A 24,606-nucleotide genomic window follows, 5' to 3' on the forward strand; every position below is an offset into this window, starting at 1 on the left:
TTGTCTTCAACTTTCGGCCAACACCAGCCATATCTAGTCTTTAGCGTAACTTTGACGAAAGCTTCGTTTTGCTTAGTCTTCAAAATCCTTCCTGGAAAATATTCACTTTTATGTTATATTATATTTCTTCCACTTTACCGATGTTGCGACTGAAGCTATTTTCTCTCTCCTACTCTTTAAGGTAGGCGTGATTGTATGGTGCGGCCAAAATAAAGATCTTTTAAATGGTAAGGGAATTAATAGTATCAGTACTTTTCTTTGCTCTCTGTTCATGGTTAGGAACGTCAGTTTCTGTGGTGGGGTGCTGACTGCCACGGGTGCTGACTGCCACAGCCAATTAATGGTGCTGATTGCCACGACTGGCACTGATTGCCAATATCAAGGTGCTGACTGCCATGATGGCGTGCTGACTGCCACGAGCCTGAGAGAAATTTGCTAGACGTAACATTACAGGACGCCAAGAAGCATGAAAGAAACTAGATGATCCTTAGGATCGTGTTGTTCAGACCAACACCTAACAAAGGTAAACAGGTCTTTGTATGTACACTCATGTCCAAAAATTATTGTCACATGGTTATAAATATGTTGTTCTAGTAATATAATTTGATAACGAATTCGCCCGGTATTTCTTATAATGTTAGTATGTGTATAATTGGCAAAGACAAGTATGTGGTAAATTTCATGTCAAAAGAGCAGTAAATAAGAACAATAAAACGAAAATAAAATTTTCTTGCCCATTTAGTTACATTTTATTTTACTCATTATGATTTTTGTATTTATAATCCTTTTCCTATGAAATTTATCACAAATATAAATTTTCTGATTATATACATAATATAAGTATTAAAAGTACTCTGCAAAATTATCAAATTATATTCTTACAAGAAGACAGTTATAGATATGGGACAATAATTTTGGACATGAGTGTACTTTCAGTTTTGTCAGGGAGCGGTGCGTACAAAATTGGTACGATTTATGTATTCTCACTTGAACTCCCTATGTCAGCATGAACTGTGTACAGCTGTGCAAATTATTTCGAACAGCTCTTGAAAGTTCCATCAAAAAAGCACTGCTGGCTGTACCTCACAAGGGAAATTCAGGAGAAAGCACTCGCCTGCAGAGAAACTAAGCATGCCACTTGAAGTCCCAATTCATGCTGATTATAACAAGCTAATAAAATTCCTGTACGGTTGAGAACGGTTCGAGATATTCAACTTGGAAGTTTATATGAGAAAATGAGGATATACGCATTTATACGCGTTAAGTACAACATAATTGGTAACGAATATTGACATACAAATTGAAAGCTATCGGAAGTAACAGAAAAAAGTGTTTCGCAGTAACTAACGGGTTTGTTAGATACAATTAGTCATTACATTGTTCACAATAATCATAGGTTAGACAGAGATGAAAATTGATCGCTGTTCTTCCGTTTTATGAAGAAATGACGCAGGCAAAATACTCCCTTGCACCATGAACATTTTATATGTGCAAGTGTGTTGCATCCGTCAAGAGAACAGTTCGCAGAACCAAAGCAAAAAGCAAATTCGACAAGTGATTCAAAAGTTATAGGCCTATAATTTGTTCGTAACCTGCCTTGCAGAACGCAAACTGAAACAATCCAATGTATCGCGGTGATCGGAAGTGATTCGTATGAACACGAACTTTATTTGATTGTTTCGTTGGTACATTATAACGTCCGGATGAAGAAGATTCATACTATGTACAAATCTCCTGCCATAATCTTTCATTGATCGGAATCAAAACACATCAAATGGTTGCACAATTCGTGTGCAATTCTTTGGTATCTTCTCAACCATTAGGTCTTTGCCATCCATTATGAAACTTGTAATGGACAATTTGTCTGTGAATGGACCCCAGTGATCAAGCAATAGCAAGTTCAACCCATCAGGCTTCGCCACGGGTGAGAATACTTAACGCATTGAAACGTGCATCCACTCATTTTCTCATATAAATTTCCAAGCTGAATATCTCGAACAGTTCTCAACGTACAGGAGTTTTATTACTTGTTGTAATCAGCATGAATTGGTCCTTGAAATAACATGCTTATTTCTCTGCAGGCGAATGCTTCTCCCAAACTTCCCTTATCAGCTGGCTTCAGACCATCATATCCATTAAATAATACAATAAAACAATTAATATAAACAATGAAATGTGCAAATTGTACATATAACAGAAAAGACAATCCTTTTATAAACATCCAAGTGTATGTCGTTCCAATTAGTGAGCAACTTTGTAACTTATAGGATGCCACATAGATTTGTTGTGATGATTACTAAATTAATCCCTACTAAATTAATTAATAATCATAAATTTAATATGAGGGATTAATTCCTCTCTTTCCAAATACAGTTTCTCCCCGGCTCGTGGCAGTCAGCACGCCATCGTGGCTGTCAGCACCTTCATATTTGCAATCAGCGACAGTCGTGGCAGTCAGCACTAATAATTTGCTGTGGCAGTCAGCACTCGTGGCAGTCAGCACCTATCCGTTTCTGTAGTTTTCGAAGTCCTTGGAATTGAAAACATAGTTTCACTTCTATTTTGATGAGTAGAAATTTTAGTTACTTCTGCAACTTGTTCTTGCGTAGAAACGTGTGTTCCTGTAATTTCCGAAGTGCTTGAAATTGATATATTAGTAGTGTCATTTGAATTTTGTTGAGTAGATATTTCATCCGTAACTTTGTCTATTCTGGGTGGAGGATCATGTCTGCTACACTTCTCTGCATCCATAGGAGGAAAAGATTTTTATCTTCTATGTTGCGTAAAAGCGTGCCATCACAATCGGAGATTTTTTTTAACTTTCTCAGTACAAATTCTTTGTTTTAGGAAACACAAGAATTAATTTATTTGGCCGTGATGAGTCTCATTGGACAGATTTCCGGAAGATATCTCTCAAGTTGTTCCTCCTTTCCTAAACTTTTGATAGTCTACATTATCAGCGTTAAATGCGTAGAGACCACATGCTCTGAATCCATTTTGTATTGCAGTAGGAGTTATTGACATTTTCATTGTATTTTTCCAAAAGAGGTGCAAAGTCTTCGTTTCTTAGTTTTCTACCGTCATGTTTGATTCTCCACTGATGCACACCACATTTCCAAGCGCTCTTGAGTAGATGGAAAACTGAAACATCCATCGGTTGAAGAACATGAGTGGAATTCGGATACAAAGCTACAAGCACAATACCATTGTTACTACAAAAAGTGCTTAGAGGCTCACTGAGATGCTATGCATGACCATCAAGGAAAACCAACACAAGAGTTTCGATATTTGACTTTTCAAGCCATGGTTGAAACACAGTCATATATTCATAAAATGTCTTTACTGTCATCCAACCTACTTAGATCTACCAATACCCCAATTCTTAGGCATTGAATTAGCTACAGAAGTTGTATTCGTTTGCAACTCTATACAACCATCGGGGGAGTCAAAATACATGCCCTAGTTGTAATCAGCATTGTCATACATTCTTTTTCATCATTGCTTGCATATGTGTATATAGTTTTTTTCTTCCTTACGAACTAACACCTTATTTCCTTTCGGAAACGAAAAGGATGCAGTCTCGTCTGTGTTAAGAATTCTGGATGGATCTTAAGGTGCCTGGATAAAATACCGCACTCTCGGCTGTTCACACACCTCGGCTCATCTAGTTTCCAACTACAGGAGAAAGTGCCACTATCTATCTGTGTTCTAATTAATGAAAAGTTAAAAAGAAGCAGATCACGAATTTTTATTTTGTCTTAAATCTGCTTCAGAACAACCACATTTTTTTCTGTAAAATTATGTTTGCATCATTGCGTTGCTCAAATCCATTGAAAATGTTTATGTCAGGTCTTGGTACAAAACAGTATTTTGCTGCTCTAATAAGTGACAACCCCTGTCAGCTTTTGGACCGAGACATCCAAATTTAGTGAAATTGATACCAGAAGACAAGTGTTACTTTCTCGTGTAAATTATGTATGAAATTCATAAATTAATGCCGTTATGCTGTTTACCAATGCCTGACATGCAGTGTTAGCTACTGGAATAACCCTACACAAAAGGACACCAATACCTGACACCCCCCTCCTGAAGCTTTAGAATTTGAAATTGAACAAAATTTTCCTCCCGCAATTCACTACACTGTTTCACCAACAGAATACATATTCAACATGCTACTGAACTAGAAAAAAATCTTAAATTAACATAAGAGTAACAAGGTAAGTAGGCTTACCGTATTTCTTAAGAATTCTTCTCATTTTTGCATATTTCTTCACAGCACGTAATTCAACTTTGTCATACTTCTAAGAGTTGGCACGCAAATTAACCACGACTAAGCAAAATGTTGCTAAACCATCAATAAAAGTGTGTGCGCTGAGAAATCTGTTAATGATCACAAATAACCTTATTGTGTTCAATTTAGGATAAAAGTGTCAGCTTTTGGAGCAGTGTCAGCTACTGGTGCACTTACCTTAGTTGTGCATTTGTTAAATAATTACTACGTAATGTGCTAAGAACACTTACACTGCAAACTTATTTAAGTTCCTTTCTTATTTTTATTATTAATTCGTATCTTTTAGTATTTCGTAATCATTTTTGGTTCGCTTCCATAGGAAGCTCAGCTTATGTAGTAGTTCCTACGCCAGAGCATACTCCTTGTAAAAGGTTCGAAAATAGTAAATTGTGTGATAGTATGAAGAAAAAAGTTTCCTAAAGAAGCTCTGAGGAATCTGCGATTGTGAATATATTAAAAGTTCTTGCAGAAACTTTGCTTACTTTTCTTTACACAATACTTATTGAGTGTGATCCATCAAATAATTGTTGCATAAACTCGTTCTTATTTATATGGTTCGTTCGTTACATGAACTCTTCTTATTCAATGGTACGTTTGTTACACAAACTTTGAGAAACTATGTTTCGAAAATTGCGAAATTGTAAATAATTCAATGTGAAAATACCCATCAAAGTTTTAAATACTTCAAAGTATTAGTAAAAAATTCAATAAAAATAAAAAACACTCATCAAATATTATTTTTAAACGAGTTTCTAAAAGAAAACGATAGAATACATAAATAAGTTTCACCTTGTAAAATATCAATGATATCTTTTATTTAGGAAAGTTTTTATTAAATAAAAATCAAGAAATAATATTGGAATATGAAGATATATACAAGCAACACACACAACTGTAAAATATATATATATATATATATATATATATATATATATATATATATATATATATAGAAAATATTATATACATATATACAAAAGGAAATCACTTTGCAGCGTTTCTTTCCTTTTCTAGTAAAATGTCCACTAATGCTTCAATATATTTTGGATTTTTTAATAAGTTGTTATATTTTTCGTCAAACAAGTGCTCATTTCTTTTGCTATTAAAATGTGATTTCACATAATTTGCATACACCTCGTCTCTCACATTTTTGCTGACCATAATTTTCCACGCTTCTGCTTCAAGTGTTAATATGTTCACAAGGAGACATTTATGGCCAAACTGATTGAAACTATTTATTGTATACCTCTCACAAAGTAAAAATGTCTTCGGTTCCCACTTTTAAATACTATCTTTAACACACGTTTCACTCACAAAGTCACTACTACATTGACACTGTTTCGTTTGCACACTCAAACCTAGTGGAGCCTTTTGGGGTGAAATTGGAAAATCCAGCGGTGAAACACTTGGTGATGGTGTGTCGGGGTTACACTCATATATCTCATTGAATAATTTACAAATTTCATCCTCCTCTCCCTCATTAAATAAATCAGGAGATTTGGTCTTCCATCTTCTTCAGCAAGTGTCCACTTTATCGTTGGAACTTGAAACTTTTGTTCCGATGTTCCTGATGCTGGTACTGGTGAAGTTGTTCTTGATCCAACAGGCGAAGTTGAAATTAATATTGGGTCTTTTCTCAAATCAATAATTTCTTCCTCTATAATAACAACTGGGGAAGCCGGCGAAAAATAGCAAGTTTCCTCAACAATAAACAAGTCCGGAGATTGTATATCGGATTTAAACTTTTCCTAGGGAGATTCAACATACTCAAATGAAGAATCCCAATCTACTTCGTTGCAAGCTCGATTTCTCGCTGTACTAATCTGCCAAACGATTCCATGATGATATATGCCAGTATTCTCATCATACACCATATATAAGAAAAACTTTACCTGCAACATCATATCACGTGGTACTTTAAAACACTCCCCTACACCAATTAAAATATTTTCACATGTACTTTCCCAATTCTCTATACAACTTTCATAGGTATAAGGGACGGAGAAAACAAGTACTTACATTTCATTTATGTTCTCATATATCATTTATTTGATCAAACATTCATTTGAAACAACATCATTATTGTTATTTACATTGTGCCAAGATCATTCACATCTTACAACGGTATTCCTTCAATAATGTTATTCATATCCTGCACTAATCAATCACTTGTCATCTATGTACAAAGAAAAGGGTGAACACACTTTATACTCACCAATCTTCTTTTGTATTCGAATTCAGTACTGCTTCATGTTTCAACAAGATCAACAGTTCTTTTGCATTCCCTTTCAGTGTCGCGTCATGTTTCACCATTCGTGGTGCCAATCTTCTTTTGTATTCTTCGCTGACACTGTTTTATTTTCATCTACCATGCCATTAAACTTGTTTTTATTTCTCTGTCGGCACTCTGTGATGTTTATCTACCGCGACCTTAATCCTCTTTGTATTCTCCGTAGACAATGTCGTGTGTTCACCTAGGGTGGCGCCAAACTTCTTAACTTCTTTCTATTGTCAATCAGCATAGGGGCATGATTCAACATGTTCACCTACCGTGATCTCAATCTTCTTTGTATTCTCCGCCGACAGTATCTTGTGTTCACCTACCGCGGCGCCAAACTTGTTTTTATTATTATTATGTCGGCACTCTGTGATGTATACCCGACATGGCGCCAATTTTCTTTTGCATTTGTCTTCATGTTTTAACACGCACCTGTGAGGTCATTACCCGACCGCGTCATCTTTCACTCTCGTTCAACCGGTTTCCAAAAAGCGCGCGAAAAGTTCAGTTCATGTCTTGAGTTCACCAGCGAAAGACGTGCGAGAACCATGCTCTGTATATGTACTCCGTCCACGAGCTTTTAGCACGCTCACACAGTGTTCGAGTAATCATTACGAGAGAATAAAATATAAGATCCGTTGAATTAACAAGTCCCGCATGAATAAAGTTTATTCCCTCCACTATTTTAATATGATGACAGCATAGCTGCTCTATAGAGTATGCTTTAGCATGCGAACAAATGAAATAAAATAATGTTATGTAATTAAATAAAATAATTAATTTGATCACCATCAAATTTAACAACGAGCTTTCTAGTATGGTCACACAGTGTTCGAGTAATCATTACGAGGGATTAAAAGATACAATCCAACACATATGCTGAGTTTTCTTTAATAAAACGAACCAATTAAATTAATTTGAGCACAGCATAGCTGTTCTATAAAGTGTGCTTTAGCATATGACCCAACACATATCAGAAGTTTCCTATAGAAACGTGCCCTGTAAAAAAAAATCACGAGATACAGGTCATTCAACTTTTTTCTAGAAACTACTCCATCCCTCCTAACAGCCAACCTTTTCCAGAAACCAGGTCTACCGCTTTCTCGGGTGTCTGTCCGGTCGCATTATGTTCGATCGATTTGCTTGAAATATTAAGCCTTCAATTATTGTAACAATGTCAGCACAGGACACGATTATTGTGTCCTTCTACGATGGATCATCATTGTAAGCAGGGCCGGGTCTACGGGGGAGGAGGCCAATTCGGGGCATTTGCCCCGGGGCGCAGCTGATTGAGAGCATGAAGGGGGTGCCATTTCGAGGCAAGATTAACGCTGGCAAGTTTGGAAGACCGTATGGATGATGATTGGATGGTTGGTGGAATGAAGAAAGTGGCAAGAAATCTGACCTGGGAAATGTTCTCGCAGCATTTGATGAAATTATAACCATTTCCCCTAATTCAGAAGTCAAATCAGTTGCCAAAAACTTAATGAAATCAATCTCTGATCTCAAATTTTAATTAATTTAGTATTTTGGGATTCAGTTTTGCATGAAATAAATGGAGCTAGCAAAGAAAACAGAATAAGCAGTGTTTCTTTAAAAAAATGTTCCTTGGGAAGCACACTTAGTATTTGGAGGGGCACATATTATTTTCACAAGGTACTATTCTATTTATTATTATATTATAGACGTATTATTTTGGTCTCCTCCGGGGGAGAAGTACCCCCTAGAAACATCTCTGGTAGAAACACTGAGAATAAGGATTTGAGCTTGCAAATGTCTCTTAATTTGTTATCTGATCTTTTGAACACAAGCTTCAGGTTGAGAATTATAGATTTCACAGATGGCTGTCGGAAGCGAAGGTTACTGTTAATTTGATAGATGTGGAAGATCAGTTCAGAGAAAAGTGTATCTTGAAGAGGAAAAGAATGTCAGGAGGAGGATGAAGGAAGATTTTTTACTGAAGAGGATCGCCTTAGACAATCATTCTCCAGAATTCTTGACCTCTTACAGGAGGAACTCTTTAGTAGAATTGACAGGCTCAAAAAAGTAAACAAGGACTTCAGCTTCCTCAGATAAAGCTAATTGTATGAAATGTCTTCGGAGGACCTGAAAAAATCGTGTGCGGATCTCGCTTTGAAATATCAAGACAATTTGAATGCTATAGAATTATGTGTAGAAATTGCGAGTCTTAATGACCAAGCTGTTGTATTCTTGCCGGATTTCAAGAGGTCCACCCCAAAGAACATAATCGACATGATTACCGAAAATGGCCGTCCAAGTGTCTCTCCAAACGTCTCTGTGGCTCTTAGAATTTTCCTTATCCTTTCATGCAGAGTGGCAACTTGTGAAAGAAGTTTCAGCAAATTAAAACTTATTAAAACATAATTATGTTCATCCATGAGACAGGAAAGGTTCTTAGATTTGGTAACATTAGAAAACAAGGTTGCTCAATCATCTTATGAAAAAAATATTGAAGACTTTGCATAAAAGAAAGCCCCCCCCCAAAAAAAAAATTGTGCGCATGTTACAAAACGAGAAGGAAATTATATAGAATACCGTTATTAATACAATACTATAAATAAAAGTACTTGTTCTTTATATTTATTGTTACATATAAATGGATCTGAAACGTGTGTAACTATCTACCTTAAACTTACAGGTGGAAGATCCACACATAGAGAGAAACCAATATACACATGCGAGGAAAATGCAATATAGACACGCGAAAAGCCAATATACATATGAGAAAAGCAGGAGTAAAAGAGGATCTGAAAAGGTAGGGGGACGCATGACGTCACACTGTCCCCCTTGTCTATCTTTATTCATTGTATTTTTTTTAGAAAGTTGGGGACGCCAGAGATATTTTATGGAAGTGGGAGGACGACGTCCCCCCTCACTTTTACCCCTGGAAAAAAGCCAATATATACATGAGAAACTTCAATATTGCATGAAAAAAGCCAATATCACCTGACAAAAGTCAATATACATAATTATCTACATACAGGTGGAAAGCCCGCACATAAAGGGAAGCCAATCATACAACTGAAAAACCAATATACACACAGGAGGAATCATAAAGTAAGTCAATGAAGAATTTTCTGAGCCAACAGAAGAAGAGGAAGCTACAGTTTATCAAGTTAAGGGTCCATATTTATGGAAACATGTTTCTAAGTATAAAGGTAACCAAGGAAGTTCTGTCGCTTTTTCACACACCACTTTCGAACATCGATATGTCACCTAAGACGTACCTGGAAGATCAAAAATAATCCCCATCAGCATCGATGGCCTTCTGCCAACGTTCTGGAAGGCTATGGCTTCAATCGCGATAGAACTTGGTGAGTCGTAAAGCGGAAAAGGTATCTAGTGTATTTTGCATCTGTACTAGGGATTTGAACTGGCGTCCTCTAAGGTGATTGTCCAAGGAATTGAACAGGTGATAATTAGACGGGCAATGTCCGAGGGCGTAGTGTTTCCATCCAAGGCGTAGAATGATGTCCCGGGTCATCCTAGCCACGTGGGGCTTAGCGTTGTCCTGTAACAGGAGGACCCCCTTGCGATTCAGAAGTGCTGGCTTCAGAGTTTGAGTTTTTCTTGAACATGGCTCAGCTGCTGACAGTACACAGTTGCATTGATGCTCTGACCAGCTGGTAGCAGTTCCCGATGCACGATGCTGTGTGTAGTCCACCAAATACAAAGGAGAACCTTCTTCTGGTGCAGTACTGGTTTCAGCTGTTTTGGAACCGGTTTACGAGATGCTAACCAATGATAACGGCCCCGTGGAGCTTCGTACAGAACCCACTTCTCATCACATGTCAACACTTTGTCCAGAAATGACTCCTTCCTCAGAAGAGACAGCAAAGAAACGCAGGTGTTGCTCGTGTTGCCTTCTGGCTCGGAGTCAAATCATGTCGGACTCATCGACCCAACTTGTATTCCTTCCTAAGTTGATGGAGATGCTGCCGAATGGTTTCTCCACTTACACTAAATTGTAGTTCAGTTCCTTACATGTCTGGTTATTGTTCACCTCAATTGCTGCCTGAAGATTTTAATATTGTACATGTGTTGGTTTTCCGGCACGTGATGCGTCTTCGAGTGTTTCGTCATCGTCCTCAAACTTGTTGAACCACTGCTGCAATGTCCGCGTGGTCACGACACCCTCACCAAAGGTCTGGCATACCTTCGCCCCGCTGCAGCGGCGTTCGACACCAGTTTGAACTCGCAAAGTATACACGCCCTTATGACACTATGTGGATGTCCCATGTTTACTTTGTCCTTACGCAAGTTCAAGGTGTAACTGAACTGTCACAACCTTGTAGTATGTTAGGTATAGTCACACCAACAACTGACCTTCGCCTTTTCTCCATTCGTATTCAACTCACAGTATGAGGGCCAATTTAATACAGACCTCCACAAAAAGCAACAGCGCTTGGTTACCTTTATAGCTTGTTTGAATTCTTATGTATTTGTTTTGTTTTTTATTACAACACTAATATTACTTTGGGTTAAAAATCTGAAAGACATTTCACAATAGGTCACAATACCTGTATATAACAAAGGTGCATCTTCTACATAGAGATACAAGGGCTCGGAAAAAACCGGCTTTTTTGGAAAAAAACTCGGTTTTTTCTGCTTCGCTTTTTTGCTTGGGAAATTTTGGGCTTTTTTCAAAATTCTGCTTTAAATTGATAAACGAGATTTTGTTTCGCTTCTTTATAACACAAAAAGTCATTTAATTAGTGGTTGATGTCGATAATAATATTAAACCTCCAAAATAAACCCTGAATTTCGAAAAGATATTTCAAACAGTTTTACTTCTCAACATATTTACATTACGAATTCCAAAGGATTAACCAATGTATATAATAAGATTTTTTTAACCTCCTACATACAAAAGTAAGCTGGGTTGGCAAGAACCGTGGTTGTTTTTGAAAATGGCAAAACCCCGTTTTGGGGGGGAGTTGAAACTAGGTTTTTTTTGTTTAAACCAGGCTTTTTTGGTTTTAGATATTTTGTTTTATGTATTTATATTACATATTGACAGAAATAAATTTGTTTTACCTTGGTGTTATTATGCAACAATGGAGTTGTGCTGGAAGAGGTCACATAAGCTTAAATAAGTCCGGTCAGTAAATTTCTTAAATTGGGAAACTCCCGCCCTAGCCATCGGGAAAATCCCGTCATTACTCTAACTGTAAAACAATAACAGAAAAATCCTGTTATTGCTTTGCATGTAAAATTTAAAGGTCAACATATCATAATCAGTACGCTAAAACTGAGGTATTAAATTACAAATTTATTACGTACATATCATTGAAAGTCCAATCTAAGCTAATGTTGGAAGCTACGTAGGCAATCGATAAATTTTGCCAATTTCTATCAATATATTTAAGTAACCTTGGCTTCTTTATAAAACAACAGGCATTCAGGCATGCAGAAATATACAATTTGGTTTCGTTTCGTATGTTCAGGCTTAACATCCTTACGTAATACCAAGGTTATCAAGAGGACTTTCGCTTAAAGTGACACCCGAACCGCTACTTTGTTTACGCATGAAAGAAGGGTTGTGGTTCGACCGAGAATTGAACATGGGACACCTTGATTAAAAGGTGAAAAGGAAATAAAACTAACGCAGATGGTTTGATGTGGGGAAACGTCACCATGAACTTCACACGATTCGCATTTTTCGTTCTTTTTATTTTTTTGGTTTAAACCAGTTGTTTGTTTTAAAAAAACAGCTGGTGTAAAAGAGTCAACCCTAAAAGTAAATACTTATTTTTAAAACATACACAAAGAACTAGCAAAATTCTATGTAGTATTTTTACTTCAAAATATTCCCTACCCTCTTTATGGAACAAAATAAAATTAAAATAAAACATAAGAAAAATACTTAGATTTATATGATGCACTTAAAGGCTCCACATCTAGAGCTTTTGGTTTTGTATATTCTTGAAATTCTACACTTTTATATAACCACCATCACAGTTTACTCAGTCCTCAAGTTTTCTGAATTTTTAACAAGAGGGATTCAACATATGAAGGGTATGAGGCAAGAACATGGTAACCCACAACTTTACTATTTTAAGAAATTAGAAATTTTCTGCTGCACAATCTCGTTTGAAAGACGGAAAGCTAATTTTTCACATAAAACTATACATGAAGGATTAAACGAAGCGGTATGCGTTGCTGTCTATCTGGTGCTGCATAACTCAGCAATTGAAAATTTGTTAGTTATCATGTTCTTGACTCACATCCTTCATATCATTATGGAACCCTCCTCACCCCACCACAACCAAAAAAAAAGACTACGGAATATATTTAACTTAAGATAAATACAACTCCACAACAAACATGACTAAGTGGAGCTTTTGCGCTTCTATCGGGAAGTCCGGGATTCGACTCAGCATTCGATCATTCTGACAAAGCTTTTCTTCATTGCATCTGTGAAGTAGAAATAGTGCGTGTACTGTGAGTTGGCCGACTTCCTTTCTTATTGTTTTTAAATCATCATTATTACTAATTACCAGCAGTGACGGTTTTGCGAAGGTTAGGGGAGCGGTCTTTCGGACTGAAGCCTGTTTCCCAAAATTACGGAATGTCTAAAACAAACGAAATATCTATTAGTCATGTATTTACTCATAAACTTTAAGCTGCCGTCAAATAAAAATTACGAATGTTTAGAAAAACTAAACATTAGTAAGAAAAAAAACTCCCAAAATACTTTTCTAAATCCGCCACTGATTCTCAGTATAAAATGATCTTCAATGAGGTTGTATCCGGATGATTATCGCTAAATATATAAACGAAACGAAATATTAGTTATGCCTGTACTCATAAACTTCAAGCTGCTCCCAAATAAAATTAGGACATTTTAGAAAACGAAACAATCAGAGAAATCCCCCCGAAAGTACTTTTCTAAATCCGCTACTGATTATTTGTATAAATTAGTATTCAAGGTTGTATCCGGAAGATTATTGCTAAATCGTTGCACAGCTACAGTATAACAGAAATGTGGAAATACGGTTTGACGGATATATTGAAAAACGTACGCTTTGACGGATATATAGAAAAAACGTAAGTTTAACTTTTGCGCTAGAAGCTAGAGTACTAAGCTCTGAGAAATGAAACACGGATGACAAACTGAAATGATCCCGAGAAGAAAAAAATGTCGATAACTCAAAAGTTAAAATAAAGTTAAATAGCCTCTAAAATTGCCCTCAAATACTACATTCTTCACGTTAGCTTTAATTCGTAAAACATGTGCTCCATCCATCTTGCTGGTGATTTTTAGAGCGAAATATGGCATTTAGTTCATGGAATTCTTATCTAACTATAGAATATACTATAAGAAAGCTATTTAGATAGAAAAATCATGAAAATAAAAAAAGCCAAAATTTCCAAAATTCTCGTTTTTTCCCCAAAAAAAGCCGGCTTTTTATGTGAAAAAAAACCATCGATTCAAAAAAGCCGGCTTTTTTGCATCTCTACTTCTACAACTATGTATTTCTTACGAGGAAAATCTTGAGAATTTTGTTTTCAGTATAACGGTATTTTATTTTCGAAATAAATAAGCTTCAACAGAAGAACTAGTTTCAGAATTTTAGTTGTAAAAATATCACAAATATTTAATATAAATGAAACGTAAACATTGCAGAATGTATCGGTTTGTGTTTCGGTTAAACGATAAAATGACTTTTAATACTTCTCAATTCGTAACTTTTGGATATGCTTCGTAATTGGTTTCAAGCTCGTATGTGTACTCAAATTTCAGTAAAAGTTATAAAAGGGAGAAAGATGACAAATAGTTTAAACTTTTTAGTAGTTAGGGGTGGTTACTTCTGGCGCAATTTGGACCCTTTTTTGTGACCAGATTATTATTCAAAGTTACAGAGCGCAAAGTATTCCCATAACTACAATTGAAAAGTGAGATTGAATATGCTTTTATGACATTTAAAATCATAAAAACTTACATCTAAAAAACTTACAATCTAAAATCTTACATCTAAAACTACAACTCTTCTAACTTATAATGACCCCATGGTAGGGTATTGACCCCATCCTTTGAAACACATCTCTTATCATCCACACAACTTAAAGCTAACTTATTTACTTCTATACTGTACAAATCATGCTTATAACTTCTAATCAAATTCATCTTCTTATAATATTCTTTTTGGTTGAACAAGCAGTCTTTATAATCGTTAAATGACAGTTCTTTACTTACAACATTTTTCTTAACTCCTTTTGCTTTCTTACAACATTTATCTTTTTAGAACCTGATTGAATACATTTTTGATCTTAAACCAACAAATTCTTCTATGATTGTTCCTTTAAGTTCATCTTTCATCTTACCAAGTATTTTCTTATTGACCTGTGGTATCTTATATCTGTTATCTTTAGAGTAATCACTCGTGTCGAAGTAATCAATATAATTTTTCATGTCCTCGTACACATCTTTTGTTTGGATATGGTATATATAACTATCGGTATCTGTATAACATACTTCTACTTTGTCTTGATATTTTGGTTTCATCACATTATAATGGAAATCGTACATTAAATATTTTGACAAATCTAGAATTGACATACCAACATAAATCGGTTTGTTGAATTGCACTTTAACCTTGTTCATGTGAACTGCTACTAAATTTTCCGTAAAAACTGTAGTACTCTTATAATTCGGTTTCGCCACAAGCTTCTCGTATTTTTTCTCATCACTTACAAGTTTAATATTAACTCTCTTTCTAATATTCTCCATAGTCTTTCCAAAAACTGAATTGTTCATGAGCTTATAAAAGTCTTTTTCAAAGTCATTTGTTGCTCTAGTTCTCATCTGCGTGTTTAAATCAATATATTTCTTTAACCAATCTGATTGTTCGTACTCTATTACTCGGTGTATCTTGTTAAGTTTTAATCCAAGTGAAAGACATTGTTTTAGGTTTCGATAATGAATTACATATTTTTCTTTGTCATATAGGGTTGTTAATAGCTTTGATTGTTTTGAACCAGGCGGACATATGTTTTGAGGAGCTAGTGGGTAGTCTTTGTGATAGTCATGCAATTCTTTAGGATATTCAAGATCAACTTCTAATATATAACCAGTATCAGAATCATCAGGTATATTTGTGAAATCTATTTCTTCAATCTCATCTTCACTTAACCATCTAAATCCCTTATACGGTAAATATTGACTCATTGCCCATCCATACAAGTTATTGGCATCTAGATACATTAAGTAAGAATCTTCTTTGTTCTTATCATAATCTTCCATATACTTATTGTTTGCTTTTACATACCTTTTTGAGCATTGACTAATTCCACCTCTTATATCTTTCTCTACCATTAATACCATATCATAATCCCACAACAATTCTAATTTTATATTTGTCATCTTTAACATTGCATCCCAAGCTAAACCTGGTGCTGTCACATACCAAGCTGGATCAAGATCATAAGCTTTAAGACATGTTTCTCTAAACTTCTCAAACACATCTGCTAACAATAATACACCTGTTTTCAAATATAAATCATGGTATTGTCCGAGATTCTTAATGCCAAATGTTTCCCATACTTTCTTTGCATGTTCATAATCTTCATCACTTATATGTGTATTCATAAGCTTGTTGAAGAATGCTTCCTTTATCGGTAATTTTCTTTCTCTAAACCTATCCCAATTGTTAACATAATCATATGGGTAAACACCTTTTCTTATTAAAAGTTGAAACTGTTCTTGATTAGGATAAAAGTGTTGGATATATGTATCATTTGCTCAGGTTTCAAGTTCGATCACAATTTGTCTAAACTAGAAGCCATAAATCTAAATGAACCTACAAATTTCAATTTAATAGTTCCAACCTTTTTACTGAATGATATGTATCTTTCTTCATTATTGGGTATTAGATCTATTTCTTCTTTATTACATCCAAGTTCTTTTATAAACAAGTGTGAGTCATATCCTGTCAAGTTATGTATGATCACTGGTACAAACTTTGGTACTTTAACTTTTAAATTGCAGTTATTACATAGAGGTGCTACAAATTTTCCTGTTATATGATCGTGGTGCTTAACTTTATAATTTTCTTTAGTATACTCCTGCTTACAGTAATAACAACATTTAGATTCATTGAACTCTTTTCTCTGACTTTTTGTTAATGGTAATTCGTTATTTTGTTTGTATTTGTTGGATATGTGTTTAGCTTCTTTTGTTAACAGTCTTATAAATTTCTTAGCAGCGTTCTTACCTCTATACAAAACAGGATTAGTTTTACTTCCATCGCTCTTTAGGACATAATAACAAAATCCAGATGGCTTAGGTTGTTGATATTTTTTCGTATATGGCTCGTTATCTGGATAACATTCTTTACAACCCATAACTTTATGTAACAAACATTCAAAATCAGCATAAATCACAAATGGCATTTTCATTATGTATTGATAGTTTTTAAATTCAACACATTTACCTTCTTCAGGCATTATTATTTTTACTGGCTCATTTAACGAACAATCTTGCTCATGTTTATTTAAAGCGTTTTGAGAGTAAAAGTATAACAAACATCTGTCACATAAATATTTTCGAGCTCTCTTTTTAGTTAATTGTGTACATACTAGTCTGCTTAAATCCTTAATCCAACAATAGTGTGTTTTAACTTGGTCTTCATTTTTTTCTTTTATATATAATAAATTGACATGATTTTCTTGCTTGTTTTGTGTGTGATGTAGTATATAGATTGAATAGTCTTTATCATATGCATAAACATTTATAGAAATATTAAGTAATTTTTCAGCTCTTGGAATATCGCATAGTTTTACAGGAAAATGAATGTTTTTTAATTTTTCTTGTAAGTATTTGACAGCTTGCTTGTACTTGGAAGGTCGTTGTGGATCTTTATTAACTGAGTATAGTGCAGAATTAATTAAATATAAGAAACATTTTTCATCTTCATTCTTTACATTAATTACTGCCTTTTTGTTTTGAATTTGTTTAGGTAATTCTATATATGTTGATCCTCTATATGGTGTATATTTGGCGATTGCTAGCTGTAAAAAGTTAATGTATATAAGAGCCCAACCAGAACCTCTAGCTTGGAACTCATCCATTCTTGTTTTTAATCTTTGTTTCATCTTAGTTATTTCTTCCTTTAGATTACTTGATCGATATATTTCTTGGTTTTCAGTGTTAAAATAGAAGTTTTGAGTTTCTTTACCTTTCTTATATGTACAACTTATATAAAGATTAGCTTTCAATTAACTATATTTACTTAAGCTAATTTGTAATCTGTTTAATATAGCTTTAAATGTTGCAGTAATATATTGTTCAAGTGGATCTTGTGGTTTGTAATCTGTTGTAAATCTCCATGCTTCTAATCTTGATTTTAATGCAATGTTCTGACGTTTTACATCGATTGGTATTGATTCAACTTTGATTCTTGGTTCTTCAAATACTTCTTGTTTAAATGGGAATATGTCTCTAATCTGTCTTCTGCTTTGTTCATCGTCATATTGTTTAAGAAGGTCTATCAGTTCTGCTTTTCTTAATCGTGAATATCTTCTGATCCCCCTCTCCTTACATTGTCGTCTTAACTCTATTACGGTAAATCTATTGTAATTACTCATCTTATTTATTATATAGAAAATCTTACTATAACTCAATTTTTATCTTCGCTGGATTATTTCAGTTCATTTTCATACTATTTTTACTCCCATATATCCTAATACAACACTTAACATTGTACACTGCTGCCCTTGTCTACATATTACGCGTTGTATTAGAACACGACTTTCATGGGAATAACCCATCAAAGTCACATATACACATATTAAAATTAAATCATTTTTGTAAACTTACTCATCATCATCATCATTATAATCATCACTACCATATTTATATTCATCATCACTACTCAAATCAGATGTTTTTGTGGCATTATTAATAATCCTTTTTCCTTTAACAGTATTTGCTTCTCTAGTAGTGCTGCTAAAAGTTTAAGATCTTCATGAATTAGTTTAAGTTCATCATGTAATAAATCAAATTCTTTCTCCATATTTATTATATACAAAACCAACAAAAATGAAATAAATTTTTAAAATCTAAGAATAAAAACGAACTGACTAGTGCTAAAGAAATATTATCTTACAAGCCTATATTTGATTGTGTATGTAAACATTTAGATATTGGTGGTTATAATGATGAAGACAAAATAAATTTTAGCGTGTCCATAGGTATGTTAGATCATTTGTTCAAGAAAGCTACTAAAGAAAACAACTCATTTCTCATACAAAACATTCTCTATGCAAACGTTATGGACTTGTCTGATGAAATATTAGATTCACTGACTGATGAACAATGGTTATCTATAGGTTATGATAATTATGTGGAGGAATATAACTATGATCACATTACAGAAGATTTCATACGCAAATATCGGGAGAAAGTTAATTTGAGTGAAATATGTTTATGGAAAAAGTTATCAGAAGAGTTTATAAGAGAATTAGCTGATAAAGTTGATTGGGGGATTATTTCAGGAATCCAAGACTTATCAGAAGACTTTATAAGAGAATTTGCAGATAGAGTTGATTGGGGGATTATTTCAGGAAGCCAAGACTTATCAGAAGACTTTATAAGAGAATTTGCAGATAAAGTTGATTGGAAAGAAGTATCGTATAATCAAAACCTATCTGAAGAATTTATTAGTGAGTTTATAGACAAAGTTGATTTTGATGCTATATCTTATGGAAGCAAACTCTCTGAAGCCTTTATACGAGAACATGCAGATAAAGTTTCTTGGGAGTGCTTATCTGGATCTCAACAATTATCAGAAAACCTTATAAGAGATTACGCTGACAAAGTAGATTGGGAAATAATTTCAATGTTTCAAAATTTAACAGAAGGATTTATTGCAGAGTTCAAAGACAGAGTTCATTGGCAAAACATTTCAATTTATCAACACCTCTCTGCAGAGTTTATATATTTATTTAGACATTACGTAGATTGGAGAGTTATAATAAGAAAATATCATGATAATCCTGATTTAGGTGATATATTGAATTTAGCATTCGATGTTACAACAGATGGGTTGTTTAACGCTTGAAATTGTACTTTGATGGATTAAACCATAAAAGCAATAGCATATTTAGTTTTACGTACTTAAATGTCTCTTAACTGAACAAACTTGTTAACAAGATCTATATCACTTAAATCTGTGTTCATATGCGAACCGTGCCAAGTTATCTTAACATCATAGCGTTCTTTAGCTCTGTTGTATAAGCTGATAGAGTTTGGATCGTCGATGTTAAGCACAATACTCATACTTGGATACTTAAGTTTGAGTTGTTTAATCCTACTTTCACAATTGCATGTTTGAACTCTTCCAACCCAATACTTATATCGTTCTATTCTTTCTTTTTGATCTCGTTCTTCTTCATCATAGTAAAAGAGTATATTTTCAAGTTGTTCTTTAGTAAGGTTTTTCTTGATAATGAATAGCCTATGTATCTTTCCTGGATCTTCTGTATATGGTGCTGCAACTGTTTTAAGATAATCAACTTTGCTTTCTAGTTCTTGATTGTACAATCGTAATTGCTCCATTTGTTGTTCTATCTCTTCTACTCTTGTTTGAAGCTGATCGTTGCTAGTAAGGTATAGCTGTTGAAAGTCTTTAACAAAGTAGTTAATAATGATTTGATTACATTTAAGATAAAACTCAGGAGAAACCCATCGAGATATATCCCAAATCAACTCTTTACATACATATGTTCCTCTTATTTTGTTCCGTGTTTCACCTTTACCTCCTGTTACTTTTCTAGTAATTTCATCGGCCCGAATTCGGTCCCTGGAAATATAATCTATTAGCTCTTTTGATTCTTTGTTTTCTAAGCATTTTTTGAATCTTTTCCCACCATCTTGACACAACTTAGTAGCATTGAAATATCCTGTACTCTTATCTATAATCAGTTTAAAATCACCAAAGATACCATACCAATAATCATCTTTAATCTGTTCATAGGAAATATCATTTAAACTAAGAGAATTATCCATAGTACTTATATTTATTATATAGAAAATGTTGATTTTTAACTTCATTTTCGTTATGTTCCTGTTAACTTCATATTTGTTTCTGTATCTCCTCCACCTTTTACTAGATACTTAGAGCGATTCCTCGTATATGAGGAGTCGGTTATTTTTTGATCGTAGTATCTTATCAACTCTTGTGATTCTTTGTTCCTTAACTAATTATCAAATCTTTTCCCACCATCTTGCGGGAACTTCAGAAACTCATCTATCTACCCAATAAGAATAAGACTCGTAAACAATTTTCCTTTCTCTAGTTTCTTCATCATAGGGATCAAGTATCAGTTCAAGTTGGTGTTCGGTTAGGTTCTTTTTGATTACGATGAGTCTGTGAGGTCTGATGGATTTGTACCTTTAGATGCGAGAAAATACTTAACAGATAGGGAGCTCCGATCGGTGCAACCAAAAATATACATGTTGATGTCTTGGACTTTCTCTCGACCTTTAACTTCATTTTGTTATGTTCCTGTTAACTTCATATTTGTTTCTCTTTCTCCACCTTTGATTGTGTACATAGAGCGGTTGGTAGAATCGTCCCCATCGCCTGTTCTATGTAATCTTAAACCAACCTTTCTCAACACCTTTTCTACCAAGTATTCATCTTTATGTTTCGTCTTTAATAGTTCTAGTTCGTAAGAATTCAAGAATCTGGGGGCCACCAGCACTGGCCCCCTTTCAAACATACACCCTCATACAATTTTCATTAACGAGCCTGGTCTCTACTCATTCTTAACAAGCTTCAAAAAGTCTAAAGCAGAACCAACCTTTTATGGAATAATAGCCATAAAAGACAACATTTATATTTAAACTACAACATTACTTTTATCTATCCAGCTGTTATGCGAATCATCAAATCCTAGCCATTTAACATATACTTTGTCACCTTTCTTTCTCAACACCTTTTCCACCAAGTATTCATCTTTGTGTTTCGTCTTTAATAGTTCTGGTTCGTAAAATCTACCTTGCACATCCTCTTCTTCTAAATCTTTAATTCTATATGTAGGCGGATTAGATGGAATAACTTCACTAATAACAAATACTTCTGTCGACCAATTAGGTGTATATCCTTTCTCAAATAACCCTTTCGATTTACTTATACGAACATGATCACCTAATTTGTATTTAGGTTTAACACGCTTATATTCTTTCTTATACACTTTCTCCAATATTGTTCGCTCATTCTTCTTATTAACTTCTATAGGCTTTAAACCAATTGTTCTATGCACTTTATTATTATACTCACTAACCAATGTTGGTAATATATCCATTTATAACTTCCTTGTGTTGTGAACCTTTTCCACATGTTTTGTTTAAGTGTTCTATTGAATCTTTCAGCAACAGAAGCTTTCTTACCACTATAGGTTGAATAAAGATTAATCTGATTTTCCTCCATTAACTTCTTAAACTCTTTATTGTAAAACTCTTTACCTTGATCAGTTTGTAAGTTACAAGGTTTTCTCGTTCTTAATATGGATTCGAATGCTTCTGTAACATTCTTACCACTCTTATCTTTAACAGGAACAGGAAACGCATATTTCGAAAACACATCTATAATCGTTAGCAGATACTTATAACCTTTATTTAATTTGGAAACAACTTTTAATACTCCACTATCCATTTCAACAAGATCAGCTTGCCAAAGATCATCGATACCTTTTATAACTACACTTAATCTATCAAAGTTTTTTCTAGATGGTTTGTGAATTTCTTCTATAATGTCTTCTCTAACACCTTTACCTTCTTCTAGTCAATCAGGCTTTTTAACGAATTGAGTTTTAGTAACACCACATACAGAACAAATACCTTTCTTTAGATATCTTCCATTCTTTGTTTGTTCAATTCTAATGGTATCTTTCTCCGTATCTGTCAATTTTTTACACTTAACACAATACATCCTGTTTATTATATAGAAAATCAATAACTATCGCTGTTTAATATTATGCTATCAACATTCTCACCATCATCATCACTATCTTCGTCTTCTCTTTCTACATGAATAATAAGCAATAATAATTTACCATGTTTCAGATCAGAATCTTTAGATGGTCTAACTGCTAATTTATCATTTATATTAAAGTGTAATGGAAATGTTTCAATTAGAGAACCATTTAAATATATATCTATAAAATACGTATTATAAGATGATTCTATATGCATTATCCTACCTTTATAAAGAAATTTGTATGCGGTAGATAGATTATGTATTAAAAAGAACGGATGTTCAACATTTTCTGATGTCAATCAACTTGGATGCTCTATAACATAACTCCGTTTGATGAAGTTAAGCTCTTCTTTTAACATAGCAATATCTTTTCTCACAACTGTATTATCTAACTCTGATGTCATTTTAACATTACCAAAGATATCCATATTTATTATATAGCAAACGTCTTTAGGAAAGCTCTCTTTCTATGTACATTACAACAAACAATAATTGTCCTTCTTCCATACCAGAATTTTTATTTGGTTTAATCGTAATTATATCGTTCTTCTTAAAGTCAACAGGTATCTCTTTAGTCAAAGTATCACCCAAATATATATCTAGAAAGTATTTATCCAAACTTAATTCTATGTGCATTATTTTCCCATTATAGAGAAATTTGTAACCATTAGAAAGATTAAATATTCTAAAGATTGGCTCCTTAACATTTTTAGCTCTTAATCGATATAATAGAGGCATGGTTTCTTTCTGCATAATCAATTTAGTAGTATCCATCCTAACCTTTTCAAAATCTTCTTTGTTTATGTATGTGTCTTGTAACGTTTCTAATGCATCTTCAAATCGTTTTCTATCGTCCTCTAATTGAGCTTCTATTGACCTAAGTTGACTTACGCTAACAACATCATTTAAATTCTCCAACAATTTTAATTTTTCTTCATTAATATCAACATTATCTTTTCTATCTTTAACATTACCAAATATATCCATACTCATTTATTATACAGAAAATGTCCATCCTAGTTTTTCAAAACATTTCTTTGACATCTCTATTTGTTTAGGTGAGTGCTTAAAATCAATATCAACATGAACATCATGCTTTTTCAACAGATAGTACAATACACATTTTAAGTTAATAAACAATACTCTTTTCGGATACAGTTCTTTAAAGGTTTTGTATAAGTTTTCGAAGTCGTTTATAAGTGTTTCTTCTATATGTCGTAAGTTTAATGGTTTTTGATCGGTAAGGTGATGGTGTATTAAATAGACATCATCATAATATTTTGTGTATTTGTTTTTCTTTAGTACTTCTAGAACATCTTTTGTTGATATTAAATCTTTTGATATATCTCTAAATTCATCATTTAACACCTTGAACACATCTTCAGGAATAATTCTATCCTGTAAAGCTTGCAAACGAGATAACTGCAACTTAAATCTTTTTATAGTATCATACCATGGTCTTCTTACGCAAGCTCTCATTCCTTCATTAGTACTGTAAACAAAACCATTCGCTACAAAACAATTATCGCAAATATGTGTACTCCTACCTTTTGTTAATGACTTACTACCACAATTACTGCATTTTAATGGTCTAGAGCTATAATTTGACAACAACTCCTTTAAGGTAATTATTGGACGTAACTTTTCCAACTCTTCTTCCGTGTACAAAAATTTAGGTATTAACATTCCCCAAAAATCAATAACATCATATACATTGTTTTTATCTTTTAAGTCTATCTCACTAACATATTGAAAATACCGATAAAAATTATAACTAATTAGTCCACCTAGTTCATCTACATGCTTCTGATAATAATCTACAAATCTATTGTGTATAGCTTCCATATTTATCTTAAAACAAAACTTTTATGGGTATAAGCCATAAAAGTACTTAAACTTAATAATATTTAATCATTTTTAGTCATATACATAACATCACTAAAAGAATACCCTTGATTTAGAAGATTTAAAACCTTAACACAAAGATGACCACATATAACTGAATTAAAGTCTTGTATTCGTTCGTCATT

This window comes from Thermobia domestica, chromosome 17, assembly GCF_964235325.1.
Source record: "Thermobia domestica chromosome 17, izTheDome1.hap1.1, whole genome shotgun sequence".
Classification (NCBI taxonomy): domain Eukaryota; kingdom Metazoa; phylum Arthropoda; class Insecta; order Zygentoma; family Lepismatidae; genus Thermobia; species Thermobia domestica.